Source organism: Pongo abelii, chromosome 6 (genome assembly GCF_028885655.2).
Source record: "Pongo abelii isolate AG06213 chromosome 6, NHGRI_mPonAbe1-v2.0_pri, whole genome shotgun sequence".
NCBI classification, from domain to species: Eukaryota; Metazoa; Chordata; class Mammalia; order Primates; family Hominidae; genus Pongo; species Pongo abelii.
Window position 1 is genome coordinate 37678921 of NC_071991.2, and position 24879 is coordinate 37703799.

The 24879-nt window shown below is 48.4% G+C and overlaps 1 protein-coding gene across 17 annotated transcripts in view; it reads left to right on the forward strand.

Moving 5' to 3' along the window:
* TNS3 (tensin 3) overlaps positions 1-24879 on the forward strand; it is a 308545-nt gene that overhangs the window by 108155 nt on the left and 175511 nt on the right. Inside the window, exons 1-2 of one of the 17 annotated variants that reach the window (XM_063725993.1) lie at positions 534-636; positions 1346-1466. The exons of 14 other annotated variants lie outside the window; for them this stretch is intronic. The gene's annotated coding sequence lies outside the window, so the exon portion shown is untranslated. Of the gene's footprint in view, positions 1-533; positions 637-1208; positions 1467-20698; positions 20897-24879 lie in introns of those variants that run through there. 2 more of the 17 variants (XM_063725994.1, XM_054559225.2) reach the window with 2 other exon arrangements.

A 24879-nucleotide genomic window follows, 5' to 3' on the forward strand; every position in this document is an offset into this window, starting at 1 on the left:
ATTAAGCAAATTTCCAACAAAACACCCACGCTTTCCACCTGTAAACTACTGGGTGCGGGGGGGTGGGGGGCTTAGTGAGCTGAGCATCCAGTGATCTGGGACAGTGGATCCAGGTGACCTATGTGGGTCTGTTCTGCCGGCCCCAGCCTGCAGTGGTTTCTGCATGCATGTTGTCACAGAAAGCTTCGCACAAGTCTCTGGGTATGCATTTCTTGTCCTGACGGCCCATAAGTCCAGGTATTTGATTGGTCAGTGGTTATTTCCTGCTTATAGATTGTTTCCACCACTCAGTAAACTTCAGAAACACAGACACGGGTCTATACACCACAGCAGAGTCTCGGCAGAAGATCACCTACACGTGTATGTGTGCATGCTCATGGTTTCTGGATCCACCGCTGCCCCTTTCAGATTCCGTGTGTCTCACCAGGAGTCTTCATGCAAACGTATTTGACCAGAGTCACAGTGAAATTGAGTTCTATTAGGTCAATGGAGATACGCAAATATCCTTGCTCCTTAATCTCTCTGATCTCCAGGAAGCAGAGAGAAGAGTTTCAAGGATCCTGTTAGATCAGCATCCAGGTGTTCCATTTGGTCAGAAGAGCCAAACTCAACATGTGTGGCTTTGGCAAAAGTCAGGTGAGACCCAAAAATAAAAGTACAAACTGATACTGCATTCCCCAGATCTTACCTTGACACTCAGTCATCACAGAGTGGTGTTTAGTTAGCCTGTGCACACAGCATTCGGACATTGGCAGGGCACGGTGGAGGACGATGGGTGTAGATGCTGAGCAGCCGGGCAGGAGGAGGGCTGCATGGGTGATCACACTCAGATTGGGAGGGCTGGATGTGCGTGAGGTCGCTCAGCAGAAGGTGAGGAGGGGGTGGGGCCCGCACTGTAAGTCCATCTGTTTCTCACCCAGCGCCCCTCTGGAGGGTGCTTCGTTGTTGGGGATGAGCCTCACCCTTATCTCCCAGCTGCTGCATCCTGAACAACAACGGCTCAGGATCCTGCCTCATCACTCCCCGTGGCCTCAGCCCTTGGGAGGGTGTGGATGTAGTGCAGGCTGGTTCTCTGTTGCTTTGGAGCAAGTACAGACCAGCAGGAGTGTGCGGGATTTTATTCTGTGGGAGGGAGTAGGACAGGCTGAAGATGTGCTGAGATGTGGGCTGGGACTTCCTGTTCCCATGGCTTACCTGCGCCTGCTGGTCTAGACGCCTTTAGCCCCTAGAGAGTGGCTTAGGCGAATCAACCATAAGGCCTGTGTGTAGGGAGCTGCCAGGGAGGAAGTTTAGGGCCACAGTCCTGGACTGCTCTCAGATTTCTGTGCATTTCACCCCTTTGAAGGTTTCTCCCTATTTCCCTGTGCACGTGTCTTTCTCTTGATGGGCACACACAGTTGAGTACCAGTGAGGAAGGGCAAGCCAATGGACTCCTTTCCCAGTGACACTGACACCTAGCCTTGCAGGTAAGGAAACGACTTGCTGTGAGAAGAACATTCGACCTGGAACATGCAGTGGGGACTCCCTCCTTCTCACGGATCCCAGAGAACCATCTGTAGGGGAGGTACAGGGGGTTGAGTTGTGTTCCCCCGGAATTCATGTCCACCTGAAACCCCTGAATGTGACGTTATTTGGAATGATGACAGAGATGAGGTCATGCTGGATTAGACTGGGCCTGATTTCCATGACTGGGTTCTTGTAAGAAGAGGAGAGGATGCAGACATAGGGAGAAAGCCAGGTGATGACAGAGGCAGAGGCTGGAGCCACGTGTCTGCAAGCCAAGGAACCTCACCAATTGTAGCAGCCTGAGAAGGTGGAAGAGGCAGGGACAGATCCTCCCTGGGGCTCTCAGAAGGAGTGCAGCTGCGCTACCTTGGTTTCAGACCTCCAGCCCCTGGATCTGCGAGAGAACACATGCCTTGTTTGAAGCCACCCACTTTGTAGTGCTTTACAGCAGCCTTAGGAAATTAATACAATGGGGTGCATCCCTTCACTTTTTCATATTGGTTAGTTGTTCCTCAGGCATTTCTGGAAATCCTTTTTGGCCCACACTTCTCCAGCCTCGTCTGGGTGAAGACATGGGTCGCGAGGAGCTGGTACCCAGTGGCCACCCGAGGGGGAGGTGGCTCCTGGGCAAGGCTGGCCGAGGCCCCTTCTCCAAACTGCCGCATCCTGCTCAGATGGAACAGACTTTGAGAATGGGCAGATAAACAGCAGAAGATGTTAGTGGAACTTGTTTAAAAGAGGAGCTTCTGGTGATGAACTGTCATTCGAATTGGGCAGGATTGTGAGGTTTCCGTCACCCCAGGACTCTTCCAGGAAAGGCTGGCAGGGCCCGCGGGTGCCCTGGAGCTGCCTGCAGGAGTCAGGCCCTAAGTCACTGGGGAGCCAAGGTTGGAAAGGAACACCCCCTTCCATTCCATCCTGAATGACTCCATGGGTGAGTGGGACCCAGGACAGCTGCCCTTCAGAGCTCAGCCCAGTTCCCAGAGAGGAGATGGTGAGATGGTTACCAGGATGGTCCCTGCCCCTTGGCCCCGGCCTCTGATTCCAGCTGCTCTCCACAGCGTCTGCACAATTGCCTAGTGAGGCTATCATGACCCTGTGGGCACAGACTTCTGGGACTGAGGCCTGTGGGTTGTGGCCACCCCCACCCTCACCCCTTCTCCCCACAGGCTAAACTTTGATCCACACTTTTCCTTTGATTTCACCGTCTCCTCCCACGCCTAAAATAACATCCAGGCCTTTGGCTATTTCCAAAGGGTTTCTGGGAACTGCGCCCCAGTGAGGAGGCTTCCCAGCAGCCTTGGCCTTCCCTTCAGGCAGACTCCTCATCCACAGCCAGGAGCCCGCAGGTCTCAGTTCACTGACCTGCTGAGAAAGAGGAAAAACCTTCAACATATTAAAAAACAAAACAAAACAACAAAAAAAACACACGTCAATGTGAGCCTCACACAAGCAGGCGCTCTCCCTTTGTAGCTGGAATTTGAAAGTGGTGGGTTGGATACTGTTCCTGAAGCTATTGTCCCACCTCTGCAGGTGGAGGGAATTGTGAACGGTCAACAGCAGGGAACATATTAACCCCGGTGTCAGCTTACATCCACCCGGGAGCACAAAGCCTTGGCTAATGATTAAAAACCCACTCCGACTAGGAGGCCTGGGCTGCAGGTGTGTGGCTCACAGACACTGGATTCCCACCAGCCCTGGCCATTACCTGCGTCTGTGGTTCAGGGTTGCTGCATTTCTCTGCGCTGGGGACTTTCCTCCTAAAGTGACAGGTGGGCCGGGTCAGGGCTGGACGCACCAAAGTCACCTTCGGCTGAAATATTGTCGTGTGGTCCCTGGACTCACCTGTAAGCAATGTTTTGAATGAATGAATGCCGCCAAGTCTGATTACTGGACGTCTGCAGCAGACAAGAAAAATCAGGTTGAGTGGGATTTCTTTTCTTTTATGGCACAGATTCTGGAGCAGTCACATATTTTACTTATTTAAGATTTTTAAAGTTGTTTAAAAACTTCAGCTTTTATTTTAGATATAGAGTGTACATGTGTATGATTGTTACCCAGGTGTGTTGGACCCAGGTAAAGAGCATAGTACCCAATAGGTGGTTTTTCAACCCACGTCCCTCTCCCACTCTCCTCACTTGGGCAGTTCCCACTGTTTACTGTTCCCATGTTTATGTTCACGTGTGCTCAGTGTTGACCTCCCATGTTCCCATGTGAGAACATGTGGTGTTTTGTTTTCTGTTCCTGTGTTAATTTGTCTAGGATTACGGCATCTGCGTCCATCTATGTTGCTGCAAAGGACATGATTTCGTTCTTGTTTATGGGTTTGTAGTATTCCATGGTGTTTATGTACCACAATTTTTTTTTTTTTTTTTTTTTTTTGAGACAGAGTTTCACTCTGTTGCCCAGGCTGGAGTGCAGTGGCACAATCTTGGCTCACTGAAACCTCTGCCTCCTGGGTTCAAGCGATTCTCCTGCCTTAGCCTCCTTAGTAACTTGGATTACACGCACCTGCCATTACGCCTGGCTAATTTTTATATTTTTATCAGGGACAGCCATGTTGGTCAGGCTGGTCTCGAACTCCTGACCTCAGGTGATCCACCCGCCCTGGCCTTTCAAAGTGCTGGGATTACAGCTGTGAGCCACCGCGCCCAGCCTATACCACATTTTCTTTATCCATTCCACCCTTAATGGCACTTAGGATAATTCTGTGTCTTTGCTATTGTGAAAAGCATGGTGATGAACATATGAGTGCATGTGTCTTTTTGGTATAATGATCTATATTTCTTTGGGTATGTACCCATAAGTGAATTGCTGGGTTGAATGGTAGTTCTGTTTTAAGTTCTCTGAGAAATCTCCACACTGCTTTCCACAGTGGCTGAACTCATTTACTTTTCCACTAGCAGTGTACAAGCATTCCTTTTCTCTGCAGCCTAGCCGATGTCTGATGGTTTTTGACTTTTTAATAATAGCCATTCTGACTGGTGTGAGATATTCAAGCTTTGTTGGATGCATAGTTTGTGAATATTTTCTCCCATTCTGTAGGATGTCTGTTTACTCTGTTGATAGTTTCTTTTGTTATGCGGAAGTTCTTTAGTTTAATTAGCTCCCACTTGTCAATTTTTGTTTTCGTTGCAATTATTTTTGGCTACTTGGCCATAAATTCTTTGCCAAGGCTGATGTCGATAAGGGTATTTCTTAGGTTTTCTTCAGGATTTTTATAGTTTGAGGTCTTACATTTAAATCTGTAATCTATCTTGGGTTAATTTTTATATACGGTGAAAGGTAAGGGTCTAGTTTCATTCTTCTGCATATGGCTAGCCAGTTATCCCAGCACTATTTATTGAATAAGGTGTCCTTTCCCCATTGCTTGTTTTTGTTGACCTTGTCAAAGATTAGATGGTTGTAAGTGTGCAGCTTTATTTCTGTGTTTTCTGTTCTGTTCAGTTGAAATATGTGTCTGCTTCTGTACCAGTACCGTACTGTTTTGGTTACATTAGCCTTGTAGTATAGTTTGAAGTTGAATAATGTGATGCCTTTGGCTTTGTTCTTTTTGCTTAGGATTGCTTTGGCTATTTTGGCTCTTTTTTGGTTCCATATGAATTTTACAATAGTTTTTTTTCTAATTCTGTAAAGAATGATGTCAGTAGTTTGATAGGAATAGCACTGAATCTGTAAATTGCTTTGGGTAGTATGGCCATTTTAATGGTATTGATTCTTCTAATTCATAAGCATGGGATGTTTTTCCATTTGCTTGTGTTTTCTCTGATTTCTTTCAGCATTTTAAATATGGAGAGGCCCTTAAACGCAGTGGCCATGTGTGATTGGTTTGGGAAATAGCAGTAACTACTGAAGGGGAACATTAAATACTGATTTTATTTATTTATTTATTTTTTGAGACAGATTCTTGCTCTGTCGCTCAGGCTGGAGTGCAGTGATGTAATCTTGGTTCACTGCAACCTCCGCCTCCCGGGTTCAAGTGATTCTCCTGCCTCAGCCTCCCGAGTAGCTGGGATTATATGCGTGTGCCACCACACCTGGATGATTTTTGTATTTTTAGTAGAGACGGGGTTTCATCATGTTGGCCAGGCTGGTCTCGAACTCCTGACCTCAGGTAATTCTGCCTGCCTCCTAAAGTGCTGGGATTACAAGTGTGAGCCACCATGCCCGGCCTAATTTTTGTATTTTTAGTAGAGATGGAGTTTCACTGTGTTGGCCAGGCTGGTCTTGAACTCCTGATCTCAAGTGATCTGCCTGCCTCAGCCTCTCAAAGTGCTGATTTTTTTTTTTTTAAATGTCTGCAGTTGGAGAGAAGTTGGCATGTGACGAGGAGGCGTTACAGATTCCAGGTCAGAGGAGGCATTTGATTGGTGCATTATTTATATTACCTGAGTGTATTTTACTTGCAAAAGGGATACTCATGTAGAAAACCACACACAACAACATCTCCAACCTACATCCACTTGCGGGACAGCCAGCGTGCTGTGGGAGGGAGCTGACTTGGTCCAGGAGCCAGGGTCTAGGCTCAGGCCCCTCCCGTTATATATGGCCTTGTTTTCTAACGTGTTTTCTTATCTTCAAATATGGGAGTTGCTTGGCTATGAATCTGTGGTCTCCTGTGGCTCAATAGTCCTGTTTTAGAGAAGCAGGTGCCATGGCGGTTTCCTCAGGTCACTGAAGGCATCTTGAGCTTTTTGGGCAGAAACTTCATTCATACTGTGTGTTGCTGGGGACTGAAGTCTGGGTGTCAGTCTGCCAGCATCAGGGCAACTGTTGGCTTGAAAATCTGAAACTTCATGGGCTCCTGGTCCTCATAGCTGCTGTGATAATTGTCTCATTCTCCTGGTGCATTTATAACAAGTTTCTTTTGTGCACTTTCCCGAGAGTATCAGGAAACAATTTTTGTTAAAAAATTAAAAAAAAGTCCCTGCTGGAAACCTTGTCATATTTGGAGGCTCAATTGTAAAGAAAGAATAAGGAGAAACATGTTTAATTGGATGAGTATTTTCTGCTTTAGTGGGAAGTTTTTCTCTACTTAACTAACACTTCGTTTCCCAGCATGATGACCACTAGCACTCCCCATCCCGTCCTCTCTGGCCCTCTGGCCCTCAGGCCCTGGGGTAGCCCCGTGGCCTGTCTTTCCAGAAATTATGGAATTTGAAGAGAACCTGGGGTCATGGAAGATGAGGGACTTCACAGGGGCAGGCTGTGCTTGCATCCAGGTTGTAATAGCTGTTAGCTTTGTACTTTGGACACAGATGTAATTTTCTAACGTATGCAACAGACTTTCAAAAGTACTACTTACACCATCACCACCACCATCATCGCCACCATTACCACCGTCATCACCACAGCACTCACTAGTTACCTTTGGGGGATGCTAGGGAACCAACTCATTCTGATTTGGTAAATAAAGAGAAGCAATAGAGCATTTAACCTTTGGGAACTGTTCTTTGGAGTTTCCAAATAAAGGAAGAGGGAAAGTTGTATTGAAAGAGGAATTCTAGCTAATAAACCTTGAAAATGTGATAGGGTTAACATAGTGCCCTTTCCAAACTCCTAATAAATGACTGTCTGGCTCTAGGCTCTGGTCCTCTGTAACCTGCACTATCACAAAAGGGGAGTTAGACCACGGGTCATAGGGTTGTAAGCCTCCTTGCAGGAAGTACACAGCTGAGTCCTCACCCTAGCCAAGTCCTCACCAGAATCAAACCAGAATCAGACCCAGCCTCAGATCCATCTGCAACTGACAGGAAGTCCAGGGGCCAGGACATCTGTGAAGCCACACTGCAGGGCTCAGCGAAATCCAGGGCAGAGGGAATTCTACTGTGTAGAAACAACCCCAGTCTTTTTCAAATACATTGCAAAAAGAGGAGAAAGAAAAAGGAACTGGGTCGGGTGCTGTGGCTCACGCCTGTAATCCCAGCACTTTGGGAGGCCGAGGCAGGCGGATCATTTGAGGTCAGGAGACCAGCCTGGCCAACATGGTGAAACCCCGTCTCTACTAAAAATACAAAAATTAGCTGGTCTTGGTGGTGCGAGTCTGTGATCCCAGCTACTTGGGAGGCTGAGGCAGGAGAATGACTTGAACCCAGGAGACAGAGACTGCAGTGAGCTGAGATTGTACCACTGCACTCCAGCCTGGGCGACAGAGACTCTGTATCAAAAAAAAAAAAAAAAAGAAAGGAACTGAAGTGACATATTAAATAAACATCGTAAGACTTTATTCAGACTATAACTTAGACTATAAAAATAAATCCAGACAACCCCAAAACACTTACGGCAGAGAAATTTGAACATGAATTAGATATTTTAAGGAATTATTCTTCACAATTCTGGCAGTTTGTTCTATGTTTTAAAATGTTCTTGACTTTCATTTTTTAAAAATTATTATTTGTTTATTTATTTATTTATTTTTAGGTGGAGTTTCGCTCTTGTTGCCCAGGCTGGAGTGCAATGGTGTGATCTCGGCTCACAGCAACCTCCGCCTCTTGGGTTCAAGCGATTCTCCTGCCTCAGCCTCCTGAGTAGCTGGGATTACAGGCATGCACCACCACGCCCAGCTAATTTTGTATTTTTAGTAGAGATGGGGTTTCTCCATGTTGGCCAGGCTTGTCTCGAACTCCTGACCTCAGGTGATCCTCCCACCTCAGCCTCCCAAAGTGCTGGGATTACAGATGTGAGCCATTGTGCCCGGCTTGACTTTTAAAGATATGTACTGAAATATTTATGGATGAAGTGATGTGATATCTAGGGTTAGCTTTAAGTGGCACAGGTGGGTGGGGGGTGTCGGTGTATGGATGCAGTTCATCTGGGGACAAGTTGGTGACTGGAAACAAAGTGGTGGGACCTGGGGCTCCTGATCCATATGTCTACTTCACAGGAGCATTGTGCAGGGCGCAGATGATGTGTTCAGGCACAGAGCTCAGGCTGGCTGGTCACTATTTTTATCACATGACACACCAATGTTTCCCAAGCCAGCATCCTTTCCCCGTCTTGCAGTTAACTTCCATGACCTAATGGCTTAAGACTTTCCCACAAGTCTCGTGTGTGGCATTGAGCTGTTGACATCTGGGTGATATCCCCTCAGCAGTGCTACAATGTGTCTTATTTGATGAAATGTTTCACTGAAAACCCACTGGGTTTGTAGACACATGGCGCAGAGTTCACAGGCTGCTTTGTAAAATAGTAACACTTGCTTCATAAAGCCTTTAAAGAAATCATTCTGAATAAAGGGTTGTTTCACACTAGCCAGGTACATTTTTACTTTTTTTCCCCTGGGAAAATCGTACAACTCACTCACCAGGGAGATCAGCCTTGATAGGTTTTGTGCATGGAAGGAAATAGGGCCAAGGCGCAGGCATCCAGTGAGCACAGATTGTGATTCAAGAGAGCGAAGCACTTTGGAAAATTAGGGGAGTTAAACATGGACTTGGACTTGTATGAGGTCCTGAGCGCCCCATCATTGGTGCCATTTAAGAAGTGGCTGGAAGTTTTGTTGCCGTGTTCCTTCTTAGGGTGATTGGGAGACTGAGTGTAAATGATGGCAGAGGATGCAGTAATGCAGCCTGCATTGTACGTGGTGACAAGGTCGTTAGTATAAACCACACTGATGTACAAATATTTTAGGTCAGTGGATCACAGAGTGTCATCTAAGACCAGCAGCATCAGCATAAACCTGGGAATTTAGAAATACAAACTCTTTGTGCCCACTCAGACCTGTTGAATCAGAAATTCTGGGATAGGGTCCCTAAATCTCTCTCCTAATATGCCCTCCTGCTGGTTCTGATGCAAGCTGAAGTTTGTTCAACCTGTTCTAGGAGATGACTTGCTGGGGTGGGGCTGCCACCCGGGACCACCTTGAGCAATCCTGGAGGTGTTGAGGGTGCTCGGGGCATAGGGTTGCTGAGAACTCGGCAGCCTCTGGGGTTTGGGTGACCTGACGTTTATGATTTCCTTCCATCTGAGAAACTTGCATTCTCTGATGCCTTTCTCCTTTCCATCCCGGGCAGATGACTATTGGCTTCTGTCATACGTGCTCCAGAAAATATTCTGATGCCAAATTCCTCAATGTGTTTGCCTAGAAAATGCTTTAAGCTTCTCAAGGCAAGGCATTGCCAAATCAATAGAGGTCCTCAGGTAGAGAACATAAATCTGGAAGAGAAGTGCACGTCTTTAGAAGAAGGCATCCACAGCATGAACTTGCCACCCTGGAGCTTCCTTGTCAGGAGGAAGGATTCCTCGAAGGCTTTGATTTCTGTAGCAGCATGAGGCATCCTAGGAATAAAGAAGTAGAGTCAGGTAGATAAAAATTATGGGTGGACTAGGCTGTGATTATGGCCCTTTTAATAATGTTAGAGTAACAGGTGTATTAAGTGGGGGCATTAGAATTAGAAACTGGCAAGTTTCTAGCAATTTTAAATCACAAATTTAAAGATTAAATTATAGTTGATTTTCTTTACTTATGGATTCCATATTTGCAAATTAGCCTCCTGGATACAATTTACTTGTAACCCCAAAATCAATACCAAGGACAATTTTGTGATCATTTGAAGACATGAGCAAAAAGACTCAAAATTTGGGTTGTCCACCTGCATGTTCCCGTCTGACACTGAAAAAGCAAAACTCTTCCTTGTTTCAACTCATACTGCAGACAGGCATCCTTTCCACAGTCTATTTAGTGCCACATTTCCCCCATTTTTGTGCTTCTGTTGTTGATTATGCTGTTTAAAATGCAAGTGCATTGCTGATGTGATGTCCATTGTCCCTAAGCACAAGAAGACTGTCCTGTGCCTGGTGGAGAAAGCGCATGTGTTAGACAGTCCTTCCTTCAGGTGTGAGTTACAGCACCAATGGCTGAGAGTTTCATGTTAATGAATCCACAGTATTTATTAAATTAGGGTCTCTCTTTGTCACTCAGGCCAGAGTGCTGTGGCATGATCTCTGCCTCCCAGGTTCAAGCGATTCTCATGCCCCAGCTTCCCAAGTAACTGGGATTACAGGCATGCACGACCACTCCCGACAATTTTTCCATTTTTAGTAGAGACGGGGTTTCACCACGTTGGCCAGGCTGGTCTCGAACTCCTGACCTCAGGTGATCCACCCGCCTAGGCCTCTCAAAGTGCTGAGATTACAGGTGTGAGCCACTGCACCCGGCCAAGGTTATGCGTTGAATCGGTTGGTGAAAATGCTGTGACTAGAGCTCGAAGGACCCTAACCCTGTATTTCTCCTAGAGACAGAAGCTCAGTGTTGGTCAAATCAGTGTTTGCAACGACTTCATAGAACACGACTACCTGCAATAACGAAAATCAACTGTAATTGATTAGGCCTTGATTAGGGTCCATAGTAGGACAGCCCCATTGTCAGGTTTTCACTTAATGGTTCTTTCCCTGAGCTTACTATCTGAGATAACAGATCCCAGCCCACTTTCTGGCCGCCTTCTGTGAACCTATGATAGGCAATTCGCTTACAAACTGGAGAGGCAGGGAGAAGAGAGGCACAGTGGGGAGGAATCAGGGCAGAGGGCTAACTAGTCTTGGCTGTGGAGTTCTAGGGAGGTAGGAAAGTCGGTGGTCCCTCGTGGTGGAGTGAAAGCTAAGACAGACCTGGCCTGTGTCCTAGCACTCTCCTCACTGCAAATGGCCTCAGGTGGCCAAGCCTGGTCCTGGGTTTGAACTAGATGAAGTGACAACCTGACAATGGGGCTGTCTTACTATGGACCCCTAGTCAATACCTAATCAATTACAGTAGATTCTCATTATTGGTGGTAGTCATGTTTGATAAAGTTGCTGCAAACACTGATTTAGCCAACACTGAGCTTCTGTCTCTAGGAGAAATAAAGGGTAGGGTCCTGCGAGCTCTAGTCACAGTGTTTTCACCAACTGATCAACACATAACCTCGGCCAGGAGCAGTGGCTTATGCCTGTTTGAAAGTGGGGATGATAAGGGTTCCTTGCTCAGCAGGCTGCTACAAGGATGGAGAGAGAATACAAGCAAATCATGTTGCATTATGTCAGGAATAGAGTGGATGTGGAATAACTTGCTGTGACAATGATCTTTACTGGTATTAATACAGGGGCAAAGAGGAGGGTGATTGCTGCTTGCATGTCACTTACTATGCATTTGGCTTCACATCCAGGCAGAACCTCTCATTTAAAGGGATCAGAATTTATAAGTGATTATTGAACTGAAATATCAGTTAACTTGCGGAATCCTGAACTTTTCACTTTAGCATTCCATTGTGTCTGAAAACCGGTAAAAGTAGCCACCTGTCTTTGACGTACCATCCCACCCTGTCTTTGAGTTCTCTCCAGGGTCTGGGGTTCCCTGTCCTGTTTTTACATAGTGTACATCTACAATGAGCCATTGAAATTTCCCATTTGGGGTTCCTCAGAGTGTAAGAAAGCTTAAAGATACTTAGGAATAATCGGAGCATAGAAATCCTCTGGACTCTGCCCCAGCTGCCTTACAGAAACTTGATGAGTTTTACTGACTGCCTCACGCCAGGCTCTCAAAAACCTCAGTGTTTGCAGCAGTAACAAATCCTTTTTTGCTCACATTTCATTGATTTCTGCAGTATTTTATTAAACTCTGCAATTACAATAACTGGTACAACTGGCATTTGCAGGGTTGGGAGCAGACGCAGTGGTCATTTGGTCAGCTTTTGAGTTGACAGAAGAAACACAGTGCGGGACTGCAGAGCCCAGCCTGCTGGCTCCAGGCATGCAGTGGGCATGCAGTGCCCGGCTCCTCAGTAGTAATAATGATGTTCCTGGACAGGGGTGATGAGGAAGGCCCTGGGCCCCTTCGGTCTTCATCTAGTTCCTACTTCTGCACTGCTAGAGTCTTGGCTGACTGAGCCCCTCAGTGGGAGCGGGGACAGCCAATTCTCTAGTGCTCCATTGTGGAGCCCAGCCAGCTGGCTCAGGCCATGCATTCCATATTGTCTCACAGAACGAACAGGGAGACAGCAGATCCATGGTTGGTGGGAAGCCTGTAGAGGTGGTTTTGGAGTGACCTCATTTATGTGGTTCTTGGAGGGCAAGATGCAGTTTCATTCTAACCAGTAAGCAGAAAAGACTCACATGTGAATGTGGCTTTGCTCAGCCTGGTTCAGCTTCCAATGTACTCATTTCTTGACATACAGCACTTAATGCAGGGCTCACTGTCTTATGTTTACACCTGCCTGTGTCCCCTCATCTCACCGTAAGCTTCCCAAAGGCGGGAATATTCTCTTTCCCGTTTTTTTTTCAACTCCAGCATTTTCAGTGAGGCTGGACACATTCTAACAGCTGGAAAATAAATTTTGAAGTTAATTGCTCAATAAACTTATTTTCTCATGGCGGGATCTATAGATCTGTAATATTAAGTTATATGATGCACATAAAACCTCTCTGGTTTAGAGCACATCCTCCTTCAGCTTTATTGGAAGTTACTAGGTGGAGGAAGAGCCGAAAGTAGTTGGATATCTTGTGTCTTGATGCTCCTGCTGTTCCTCCTCCTTCAATATTTTGGCATGTCCATCAAATTGTCCAATCTTCCTAGTTACATAAACCAGTTTGACTTACTGGATTGTTTTCCCCACTGCCTCTCCCTTTTATTTAACACATTCAGGAGGAGGAGGCAACGTTTCCACGTGTGGCTAGGGGCCATTCCGGCCCCACACCTTATGCCACTCCTTGCTTTATTGCTGCTGTTCACAGTCAGCCTGGCTTCCTGCCGAGAGAGGGTGAAGTGAGGGGAGCGCAGGGCGGCAGGTGAGCATCTCCAGGCCACCTGCCCATCCTGGGAGCTGAAGGTTGCTCCTGGCAGCAGCATTTCCCAAACACCCACCAGGCATCTCAGAGCTTTCAGATGGCGTCTTAGTCAGCTTAGGCTGCCAAGACAAAGCACCACCGTGTCGGGTGGCTGCAGCAATGGGCGGTTATCACCCTCAGTCCTGGAGGCTGGAAGTCTGAAATGAGGGTGTCTGCAGGGTTGGATTCTCCTGAGAGCTTTCTCATTGGCTTGTAGGCGGCTATTTTCTCCCTGTGTCCTCACATGGCTGCCCCTCTATGTGTGTCTGTGTCCTAATCTCCTCTTCTTTTTTTTTTTTTTTTTTGAGATGGGGTCTCGTTCTGTCGCCCGGGCTGGAGTGCAGTGGTGCGATCTTGGCTCACTGCAAGCTCCGCCTCCCAGGTTCACGCCATTCTCCTGCCTCAGCCTCCCGAGTAGCTGGGACTACAGGCGCCCACCACCATGCGCGGCTAATTTTTTGTATTTTTAGTAGAGACGGGGTTTCACTGTGTTAGCCAGGATAATCTCTTCTTTTTAGAAAGACACCACTCATACTGGATTAGGGCCACCCTAATGGTGTCATTTTAACTTAATCATTTCTTTAAAGATCCTGTTTCCAAACTGTCACCCTCTGAGGTCCTGGGCACTAGGACTTCAACATATGGATGTTTGTGGGAATGCATTTCATTCATTAACAGATGATACCAGGCATTTTGTCAGTCTCCAATGGGGAGGAGGACGGTGCTACCTTTGCCAGATATGGTGGGTAATAAATCATAAACTTGAAGTTATGGTCTTGATTATGGAACAGATGAGTCCTCTCTTCCACTGCCCTGCCCCTCCTTCATTAATCAATCAGTTTATAAATATTTATGTCCTGGGGAACCTCTGATGCACCAGGCACTGGGCCCTGTGTGGGGATGTGGAGGCCTGCCGTGGTTCTCTTGTGGGGGAATTTACATTCTAGGACACTCCAGTGGCATAGTCCACTTGGGGCCTGAGACTGACCTGGGAGGGGATGAAGGTACTTGCAGAGAGGGTTGGAGGTGCCATTTTCTCCTCTGCTCTGTTCTCTGGGACACTGGTTTCATAACTATCCAGACACTTCAAGTCCCTTTACCTTTGACAAGATAGCTTCTTTTTTGGAAAGGGGATAAAATATGCTTAAATAGAAAAAGATGGAATGGGTTTCATGTTTGGTATGTTTCCTCTTCTCTGGGATGATGCATGTGGTCCTGGAAGTCACAGCACTTTCTAGAGGAAGTCCTAGTGATGTGGACCCCAAGGCCCATGGCATCTCTGGGTGTTTATCCCAAGGCAGCCACTAAGGATGTTAACATTTTAAACTATAGAATGTTTCTCATAGCATCATTCATAAGAGTGGGAAATTGGAGACCAAAAAACATGCTGTTAAAGGGGGATTATGTTCATCTGGACAATTGAGTACTATGCCGCTGTTAAAAATTGCAATGCAGAAGAAAGTATAGTGATATGGACATAAAGCACCATTTGGCTTTTAAATAAGTATGGGCGGAAGAAAGTCGCCCTTACTTATTTAGGGGTCCATCCTATTTGGCTAAAGTTGGTTATCTTGGGGTATGGGAGGGAGGGAGAGGCTGATTCTGTCTGCTTCTTTTTGTATATGTCTACTTTCTGAATTTTCTGTAACAAAGTAACTTTTATCATAAGAATGAAAGTAGGTGGTACTTGTTATTTAAAAAGCTGGTTCTCAGAGCTAGCCTCTCAAGGGCAGTGAGGCCCTGCTCTTCAGCCACAGGGGTCTACGCAGGCTCCTCAGATGGCCTGGGGCCTGCATGCCTGGGGTCTGACTCCCGAGCTGCAAGCCTGCATCTGCGGGAAGGGATGGGGGGACTGCTTGTTCCTCACGCAGAAGGCTTTGTCTGTGGTTGGCTTCTGCTCACAGGAGGCGGCTGGAGCAGCCCCGTTTTTCACAGCTCATCCCAGCGCAGCCTGATTTTATTTCATCTTGTTTTATATTACATTTTATTATATTATCATTTTCAGATCCAATTTGTACAGGACATCTAATCTCTCTGAGATAGAAATGAGGGGGAAAAAAGGCTGGGACATCCAGGAGGCACAGCCGTTCTAAACGTGAGCCACTGACTCATGAGGCACTTCCAGATGGAAGCCTCAGAGGTTAGAGGACACATCTGTCCCCGTGTTTAAAAGGGAAATGGATGCCCTGTGCTCAGCTAGTGAAGCTGCCCTTTGGCAGAGCCCCAGGTGACTGTCCCATGGCGTGTGTGTGGGAGTTGGGAGGAGCCGTGGGCCCTGGCCTAGAGCACTGATCCTGGGCAGATGTGGCCTCAGCTGACTAACCAGATGACCTTGGATGGGTCAGTTAGATACCAGGGACATTATTTCCTCACCTGTAAGAAATTGAGTAAGATGACCCATGTTTCTGTGTAGTGTAAACGTCATGTATGTGGCATATTGACATTATTTTGGCATGAGACATATTGTCTCAATAGGTTTTAGAATTGACCTGAGCAGATATACTTCCTTTTTTGGTGCCTCAGACTATGTCCTCTTCCCAGAGTCTCCTGATAGGCTCAAGCTTCTGCTTGTGAGCTGCTAGGAGCAAGTGCAGGGTGCACCTCAGGATAGTGCTGGGTCCCTGTCATTGTCCCCCTTTTTACAGATGAGGACACTGAGGTGACAGGGCTCACTGACTACCCAGAGTACCCTGTCTGTAGGGCAGAGCTAGGATTTGAGTCGGGCTCCCTGCCTCCAAGTCCTTTCCCATGGTCCTTCAACTGTAATACGCTCTGCCTCTGCAGAAAGGATGAGTGGTGGTGGATGGATGGAGGGCATCATAGTTTGTAGTGGTTGGAGGGGACTGATTTGGAGCTCTATAGAAATAGGGAGCATTCTAGGTGCTTGAGTGGCAGGAAACCATGGTGGTGATGGGTTTTTGATAGCTTGGGTTTCAGAAGTGGTAACGAAGTTAATTTAGTGGAGAAAGTGGGAAGATGAAAGGGAGAGTGATTAGGAGGAGTGGCCTCTTGGAGGCTGTTGAAGCCATTTGGAGTGAGAAGGGCCTGTCTCTGAGATAGGTTGCCTATCCACGACATGTGTGTGGAAGTGGGGAGGAGCTGTAGGCCCTGGCCTAGAGCACTGATCCTGGCCATATGTGGCTTCTGCTGACTAACCAGATGACCTTGGACAGGTCAATTAGATATCAAGGACATCATTTCCACACCTGTAAAAAGAGAACGTTTTAGTGAGGAATTGAGTAAGATCACTCACACATCCCCACTCCGTCTTCAGTGGAATTACCCAGCTAGCTTAGAATGAATCATGGCAGGAGTGTTTACACCACAGGAATGGACAGAGGATACATCGAGGTGGTTGCCTCTCCCCTCCCCTCCCCTCCCCTCCCCTCCCCTCCCCTCCCCTCCCCTCCCCTCCCCTCCCCTCCCCTCCCCTCCCCTCCCCTCCCCTTTACCAGCACACCTCCAGGGAGAATGATATGGGAAGAATTGAGCCCACATTGAATATTTTAAAAGACATTTATAAAGAGAGGTTATCATTTTCTTAAAAGAAAGGGGTAAGGTAGGGAGGAAGTTACTATGATACTGAATTGTCCTACACAATGGGAGTCCTTGGAAGACAGTCTTGTTAATGTCATTCACTAATACTCATAACCTTCAAAAGGGCTGAGAAACACTCGAGGAAGAAGAGCTGAAAGCATCCTTAAGGAATGGGGACCTGTTGTTGCCCAGTTGGTTCTCACTCTTGGAGCTCCAGATGTGGAGGGGGTTGGCTGAGGTGAGCAGCAGGTGTGGGGCAGCGAATGTCTCATGGGCTGTGTTGTGTGTGTGCTTGCCGGGCCTGCACCTGTACTTGCTGGTCCTTGCGCGTTCCCTGTTGCTGTCTCAGCATCATTTACCTCCTCAGCTTCAGGGGACCTGGTTCTGTTGGCCTTGTCTTCCTTCTCCTCACATCCTGAATGGATGCCCTCCTGGCCTCCATTGATTGCCCCAATAGTAATAATGTAATATACTAGTAAAAGCTGGCATGTGTTGAGCATGTGTGGTGTTCCAGGCACAGTATTAAGCACTTTGCATGCTCACCTTACTTGATCTTCCTAGAACTCTGCATTATGTGCCATTTCCACCCCCATTCCCCAGGTAGGGAATCTGAGGCTTCTAGAGGACGAATATCAGGGGGTTGCTGGTGAATGTTTAGTAGAGGCTTTCCAGGTAAAAGCTCGGTTGGCAGTGTTTGCTGATTTCTTTGGTATAAATACTCCCCCCATTGCTGATTTCAACCTCCGACCTGATGTCTGGGAAGTGCACCCTGGGCTCCTGGAGCCTGCTGGAGCCACTCCTGATGCCACTAACAGATGAGGTCCAGGTCAGCAGCTGTCTGCTCTTGGGCCTGACATTTCCACCTATCTCGTCACTGCCCAGTGTTCCCCTTATATTAATCTTGCTGCTGCTACCACTAAACCTTGTTAAAAACAATTGGGATTGTGTCACTCCCCTATGCAGAAACTTCTGACACCTTTCATTGTCATGGATTCATCACCTGGCATTTGGGCTCCTTGAGCCCGGACTTGAGCCTCTTTCTCATGCATCCTGTGAGCATGGCGTGTGTCACTCCTGGCTGCCCCCACCCACCACACGCAGTGTGTCTCCATTTCTCTGCCCAGACTCTGTCCTCTGAAGGAATTTGCTCCTCCTGCCCCACCTCTGCCACAGGCGCCCACTTTGTATCAGTTGCTTTCTAGCCATCCTGGCCTATCCCAAGAGCTGCCCTGATGGATCTGCAAAGTGGCCGTGGTTTCTACAGCTGGAGACGAGCTCTTCTTCTCCCAGGTGCCCATCACCGCCACCTCTGGCACTGCCTTCTCTCTCCTTTATGGGGTCTTAAATGTGTACTTATCCAGCACCTCCAGGACAGGATTCTCATCCATTCAGTTTTCAGTCCATCCTGGTCTTTCCCTTCTGTCACACCTGCATTCTCCCTGAAGTGCCTGAAATGGGCTAGCCCTCCTGCAAATACTTGTTTGCATTCGTGGATATGAAAGGGAAGCAGGGCTGCTCAGAGCCCTCTCTGCTTGTTCTTTCCCGGGTTATCCATGTGAATCTGATTATTGCAGGATAAACTCCAGGTTAAGGCTGCTCTGTCAGTGTCAGTGCAATTCATTAGCTCTTCATTCTAAAGCAAAAGCCCTACTGTGCCCTTCTGGGTGTGGAGGCAGGTATGGTCCTGGCCTGAGTTGGGGTGATCCTCTCAGCATTCTCTGGGCAGCCCCTTTGCCCATCAGGGTTGGCCAGGCTGGGGTGGGTGAATTAGGCCCTTCCCTCAGCCTTGCAAACATTGAGCTATTGTATAGAACCAGTTGGCTGCAGGGCCAGGGACCTATCTCTGTGGCCCATGGTGGCCAGCATCTGTGGGTCTTGCCCCCCTCAGCACCGCCGAGGTCCCATGTGGACAGGACCAGGTGTCTGTATGCTGGGGGTTTGGTGGGGCTGTCCATGGGATGCCTGTGCTGTGCCCTGAGGGGCTGGTTTCCAGGCTCTCTGCAGGGGGATCTGTGTGAGTTTGGGTGGGACATCTAACAGGACAGAACACAGCTCTGCAGGGCACACTCCAGAGTGGACTCAGCATACATAACCCCTCCCACCTGCTGCAGGGCACTTTCAGACTCCCGAGATGACTGACATTAACATGGGCTCATTAACAATGTTGTCACCTTCTAGAGAAGGCACTTCCCTCCCAGGCCGCCCTTGCTGACTTTCTCGCCTATGGATGGGAGCCCCCTGCCTGGCTCTGCCTGGCTGGCCGCTGCCTGCGGTTGAGGACACTCCCATTGGGGGTACTTTGGGAGAGCTGGCTCTCTAGGGCTCGGCCTGTTTTCTGTCACCATGAAGTAAGGAATAAACTGGCCTGTCCTCAGGGCGCCACACCCTGCCCAGCTGTTGCCCCCCAGAGCAGCCCCTCCCCATGACCTTTCCTCCATTGTAAAATGCGGGAGTTGGACTGGAAACAACACATGCAACCCTCCTCTCTCCCCCAGGGCTGATGATGAGTGCTGCTGGCTTGGGCTTGGTGCCTTGAGGCATCTTCTTAGTCCCCACAGAGATCCTGGGAGGCCGGTGGCGTTGTCAACTCGTTTCACGGAGGTGGAAACCAATGCTCGGAGGAGTTAAAGTCCTGTTTAGTGTCTCCGGGTCTGATGACTGTGGCCAGTAAAGGGACAGGTGGTCCTATTTTGACCCCCTGCCGTCACTGCTCTGTCTGCCCCTGCCAAATGGTGGGCAGGTGGCAGGAAGCGCAGGCTGCCCTGTGGAGCTGAGCCTGGTCTGAGCAGTGCACCCCTGGCTAGTTATAAACTGGGGCCCCCCATTTGTGTTCAGCCTGGAAGGAGACACCACGTGGTTTCCAGTGGAACGGGCGCCCCCAGAACACCCTGCCCACTGATAGGGTTATGCTGGGGGCCCAATGAGGCCCTCCCCACCTCCCCTCTCGGTCCACTTTTCTATGTGAAGAAATGTTTTCGTTATGAAATAACTGATAAAAATAAAAGAATGTAAGTGCATGTAAGATGTTACAAAAAAGCACACACAAATCTCCCTGTCAGTTAAAGGGACGTGACTGACCATGTAGTCATGAGATCAGTTTAAACAGCTGCCTGGGTGAGTCTAACAGCTGAGGACACGACGTGGCCTGGGCTGGCCACCCTTCCTCTTAGCTCTGAGTGCTAAGTGAGGTAATAAGCCCTCCTCGGGCAGGTCCGGGACTCTATGTCACCAAGATCTGCCGTGTATCCAGCCTCCATCTCCCGTTTTGTAACTCAGAACCTGTCTGGTGCCTCATTCCCATAACTGAGGTTTCGCTGCATACCTTTCTTTCTCTCTGGCCCGGCCACTCTGTCTTTAACCCTGTTTTTGTGCTTGTTTATTGGTTTGGTTTTTATTTTAAAAACTTTATTTAATTATGTTCAATTCATTCGATGAGTCATCTCAAATTCTATTTGGAATGAAGTGGAGCAAAAATGAACTAAGGAAGGAAGTGGTAAAGGAGAGAATGGGGTTGGGGGAGAGGAAGGAAAGAGGGAGGGAGGAAGGCCAGTGGGCATCAGGCATCTGTTACCTGGGATACAGAGGTGAGTAACCCGCCCTCCCAGCAACTCGAAGTAGGTTTTGTTTTTCCTGGGGGAACTTTTGAGAGGCGGTTCTCCCTAGTGGCTAGTCCCCGGGAAGGCACAGCCACTCAGCTTCCTGGTCAGAGGGCTCTCCCGGAGAGTGCTGTTCTTGTTCCTGTCCCTCAGGCCCTTGGCAGGCTGGCCCTCAGCCCCGGGCGGACATTGTCCTGTGAGCTCCGTGCCTGCGTGCTCACCGTGGGGCCGGGCACACCTGCCAGCTGCTCCTGGCTGTGGTCCTGGGGACTCCCACACTCACCAGGCTCTCTCACCTGGTGGGCTATTCCAGCTGCCTCCTTTATGCCCAGAGCTGCCGAGACATTAACATGAAGAGGGGTGTGCTTGACTAAAGCAGGGGAAGGAGCGAAACGTAGGAGGAGCTGTTTCTGGAAGGGAAAAGCAGCCCTGGCCGGTGGTCCCTGCCCAGGCCCAGCACAGTAAGTTCCCAACTCCCCACGTGCCGCCTCTTGGCTGGGCTGGCACTGGGCACTTTGTCTGTCCCTGGCCACCCTCCTCTGTGGTCTCCGGTACTGGCTGCTTTGCAGTGAAGGGGCATTTCCAAGTCATTTTTCCCCTTTCACTTCAATGCTGCAGATGTTCGGTGGGATCTTGTGTCCTAAGAACCGTCCGCCCCATCTGCCCCTTCTTGGGAAACCTATCTGTGAGAAGAGCAAAGGGGAGCTTCCGACTTCTTTGGAAATGCTGACATCTCTGTGTCCTCCCCGAGCGTTGCTTACCTCTCCCTGCTGCCAGTCTTCCTGAGCTGCCTCTTTCCATATGGTTCCAAACCAGCCTGAGCTCCTGGCCAGGGAGGCAGGATCCTGTGACTATTTGGTTACAAATAAATAGAGATACAATCTTAGTCTGTTGTTTCTCATAGTTGAACGTGAAGGTAAAATGACAAGATTACTTTATTTTAGTTTCCCACCCTCCATGGGGTGTACTTTCTCCGGCAGTTCTTAATGATTGCTGCTTATGTTTAAAAGCATTAAGCAGAAAATCAAGTTGGGCAATCCTGATAATTAATTGGTTCCTGGTATTCTTGTTCTGGAAGGGAAAAAATGTCTTATTAACCCTGTGGCTTTGGGAAAATCACTTAACCTCTCTGAGCCTTGTTTCTCCTACTGTTAAATGGGCATTGTGGTCACAGTTAGTTTTGTGATCTAAGGGGGATCCCAATAACTTGTAGATAAAGTGCATTTCCAGGGCCTCACACAGGCCTGACACAGAAATAAGATGATGGAATAAGTAGCTAATATTTCTTTGGCACTTATTACTGGCCAGGCACTGTTCTAAGCCCTATGTTTATGTTTCCTTATTTAATCCTTCCAAGAATGCTGTTTCTGTCTCCCTTTTCCAGGTGAGGAAACTGAGTCACACAGAGGGCAAGTAAATTCCCAAGATCAGACGGCTTACTCGAGCAGTAGAGCTGGCTGCCTACCCAGGCATTAGTATTCCAAAGAGTGTGCGCTGAACCCCCAAATCGTATATGCTGGGTGGTGGAGGAATCAATGAAGGATGAACAAATAAATGCCTTGAAATTTGCCAACTGAATGTTGTTCAGGTTGTTGCCTTTGAAAAAGATTTTACATTTATTTATTCTCCATTTCCTTGGTGAAACAAAAACAGAATGTGCAGAGGTGTCTCAGCCCAACCTGTTTAATTGTCCCCACCTCACACATAGCCTGGCAGCTGTGATCTGTGTCTCTCGTCACCGGGCCCTTCATAGTCCTGCTTCCTTGCGGATTTGTCCGTGGCTTTTGTTTCTTTTGATTTATTTATTTGTTGGAGATGGAGTCTCGCTCTGTTGCCCAGGCTGGAGTGCAGTGGCACCATCTCGGCTCACTGCAATCTCCACCTCCTGGGTTTGAGCGATTTTCCTGCCTTAGCCTCCGGAGTAACTGGGACTACAGCCACATACCACCACGCCCGGCTAATTTTTTGTATTTTTAGTAGAGACAGGATTTCGCCATGTTGGCCAGGTTGGTCTTGAACTCCTGGCCTCAAGTGATCCACTTGCCTCCACCTCCCAAAGTGCTGGGATTACAGACGTGAGCCACTGTGCCTGGCCTTTTGTTTCTTTTTACAGAGCTGTTTACACTGCTAGTTTTCAGGGCAGGTGAGGCTGCGAGGAGCAGTGCACAGGCCCTGGGGACAACCCGGGGAGCTCATATTCTCACTGCAGGCTTAGGCCTTGCTGGGATTCCTAACATGACATCCATAAAAGGGCTTCTTTTTCTTTTTTTTCAGACAGCGTCTCAGGCTGGAGTGCAATGGCACGATCTCAGCTCATTGCAACCTCCGCCTCCCGGGTTCAAACAATCCTCCTGCCTCAGTCTCCCAAGTAGCTGGGTTTACAGGCGCCTACCACCACACCTGGCTAATTTTTGTATTTTTAGTAGAGACTGGGTTTCACCACGTTGGCCAGGCTGGTCTTGAACTCCTGACCTTGTGATCCCCTGCCTTGGCCTCCCAAAGTGCTGGGATTACAGGTGTGAGCCACCATGCCCTGCCAAGGGCTTCTTTTCTTTCCTCCTCACCAAAAGCCAGTGAGGGCAAGGAGAGGCAGGGAACGGGGTGCCATGTTTAACCTACCCTGGCTCAAGGATCCTGGCACTGCCCTGCACCCATATTGGCCCCTGGGTAAGCAGGAGCGAAGACCAGTGCTAGTCACTGCTTCTTTGGCCAGCCTGGGCTGTAGCTAGAGGCCTGGCAGATAGTGGAGACCTGCTTTCTGCCAGTGGTCAGAGCCCCCCCGGGAAGAGGGATGGTCACCTCTGCTCCAGGGTCTTGGGTCTTAGGGAGGCAGAGATGCTAAGGGGACTGCTTCTTAAAGGGTAGTCTTGGGGAATTACATGAGAAAGCACTTAAAAAATATGTATTACCATTTTCAGTACTTGAGTAGGCACAGGATACTGAGTTCAGCTCAGTGGGTGAGAAAAATCCATAGTTTATAGTCATGTGTATCCAAGTCACAATATTAGCTTTTACCCAGCTGTCAAGCTGATACTTAACCACATTGCTATTCTGTGGGCACTGTCTTCCTAAATAGGCCCCAGTTATTCCATGTTATAACCTTGGGAAGGAGCAGATGTCACTGCTTTTCACCCTACTCTTCTTTTAGATAAGCCTGTTAAAGTCAGTGAGTACATTTATTTTTGTTAACCCAAAACTAAAGCTAACTAGCTGTCTGTTATTGAAATCTAACAACAGCATCCTCATGCCTCTTCAGATGGCCAGGTGACTCCACAGCCACTTTGGGATTAGTGGTTCGTTTCTTCCTTTCTTCATTCTACAGACTGCTGTGCTGGGTGGCTATTGCGTGCAGAGTGCTGCCCGAGAGGCTAGAGATACCTCTGGGAGCTAGACTGCCAGTGCCTCTGCTAGATCCGCATGGGAGGGGGCTGTAGAGCTCAGACGAGAATTCACAGTTAGTTGTTTTCTTGTAGTTGTGGTCGGCACAATAAAGTAGACCAGGGCTGGGCGTGGTGGCTCATGCCTGTAATCCCAACACTTTGGGAGGCCGAGGCGGGCAGATCACCTGAGGTCAGGAGTTCAAGACCAGCCTGGCCAACATGGTGAAACCTCATCTCTACTAAAAATACAAAAATTAGCCGGGTGTGGTGGCGGGCGCCTGTAATCCCAACTACTGGAAGCTGAGGCAGGAGAATCACTTGAACCCGGCAGATGGAGGTTGCAGTGAGCCAAGATCACCCCACTGCACTCCAGCCTGGGCAACAGAGTGAGACCCTGTCTCAAAGAAACAAACAAACAACAACAACAAAAAACAAAACAAAAAAACAAAACAAAAAGGAGACCAAAGTAGAAAGAATATATTAATGGCATCCTGACTCAGGTTGGGTAGGGAGATCAGATTATGCTTTGCTGGAAGTTGCCATCTAAGCCAAGTGCTTGAGAAATCACAGGAGTTAACCAGGTAAAACTGGGATACATGAATGAGGAGCATTCTAAACTGTGTGTGGTATGTGCAAAGAACCTGGGGCAGGAGGAAGCAGAGCGGGTAAGGTAGGGACAGGGAGTGAGGGAGGCACACGAGGAGGCAGGGGCTGGCTCACCCAGGGCTCTGAGGACCAGGCTGAGCACCTGCCTTTCACCCCATGGCAATGGGACGTCAGTGAAGGATACTCCATTTGAAATGCCGCACTAGCATTAATTGCACGACACAGGCTTGGTTTGCTGCAGCTGAGCTCTACTCTTAAGACTGCCTTCCACCTGCAGGATACGCACCCATGCCAGGCGCACAGTGCTGAACGGCGAGCACTGACTTCCCTGGGCAATGGAGATTCTGTACAGTTTAACTGGATGCATCGGCAACATACAGTGCAAGGCTCAGGGACAATCTGCAGTGAGCAAGGCTGGCTTGTTAGTCTCAGGCAGGCATTGGACTTTTTTGTCTTTA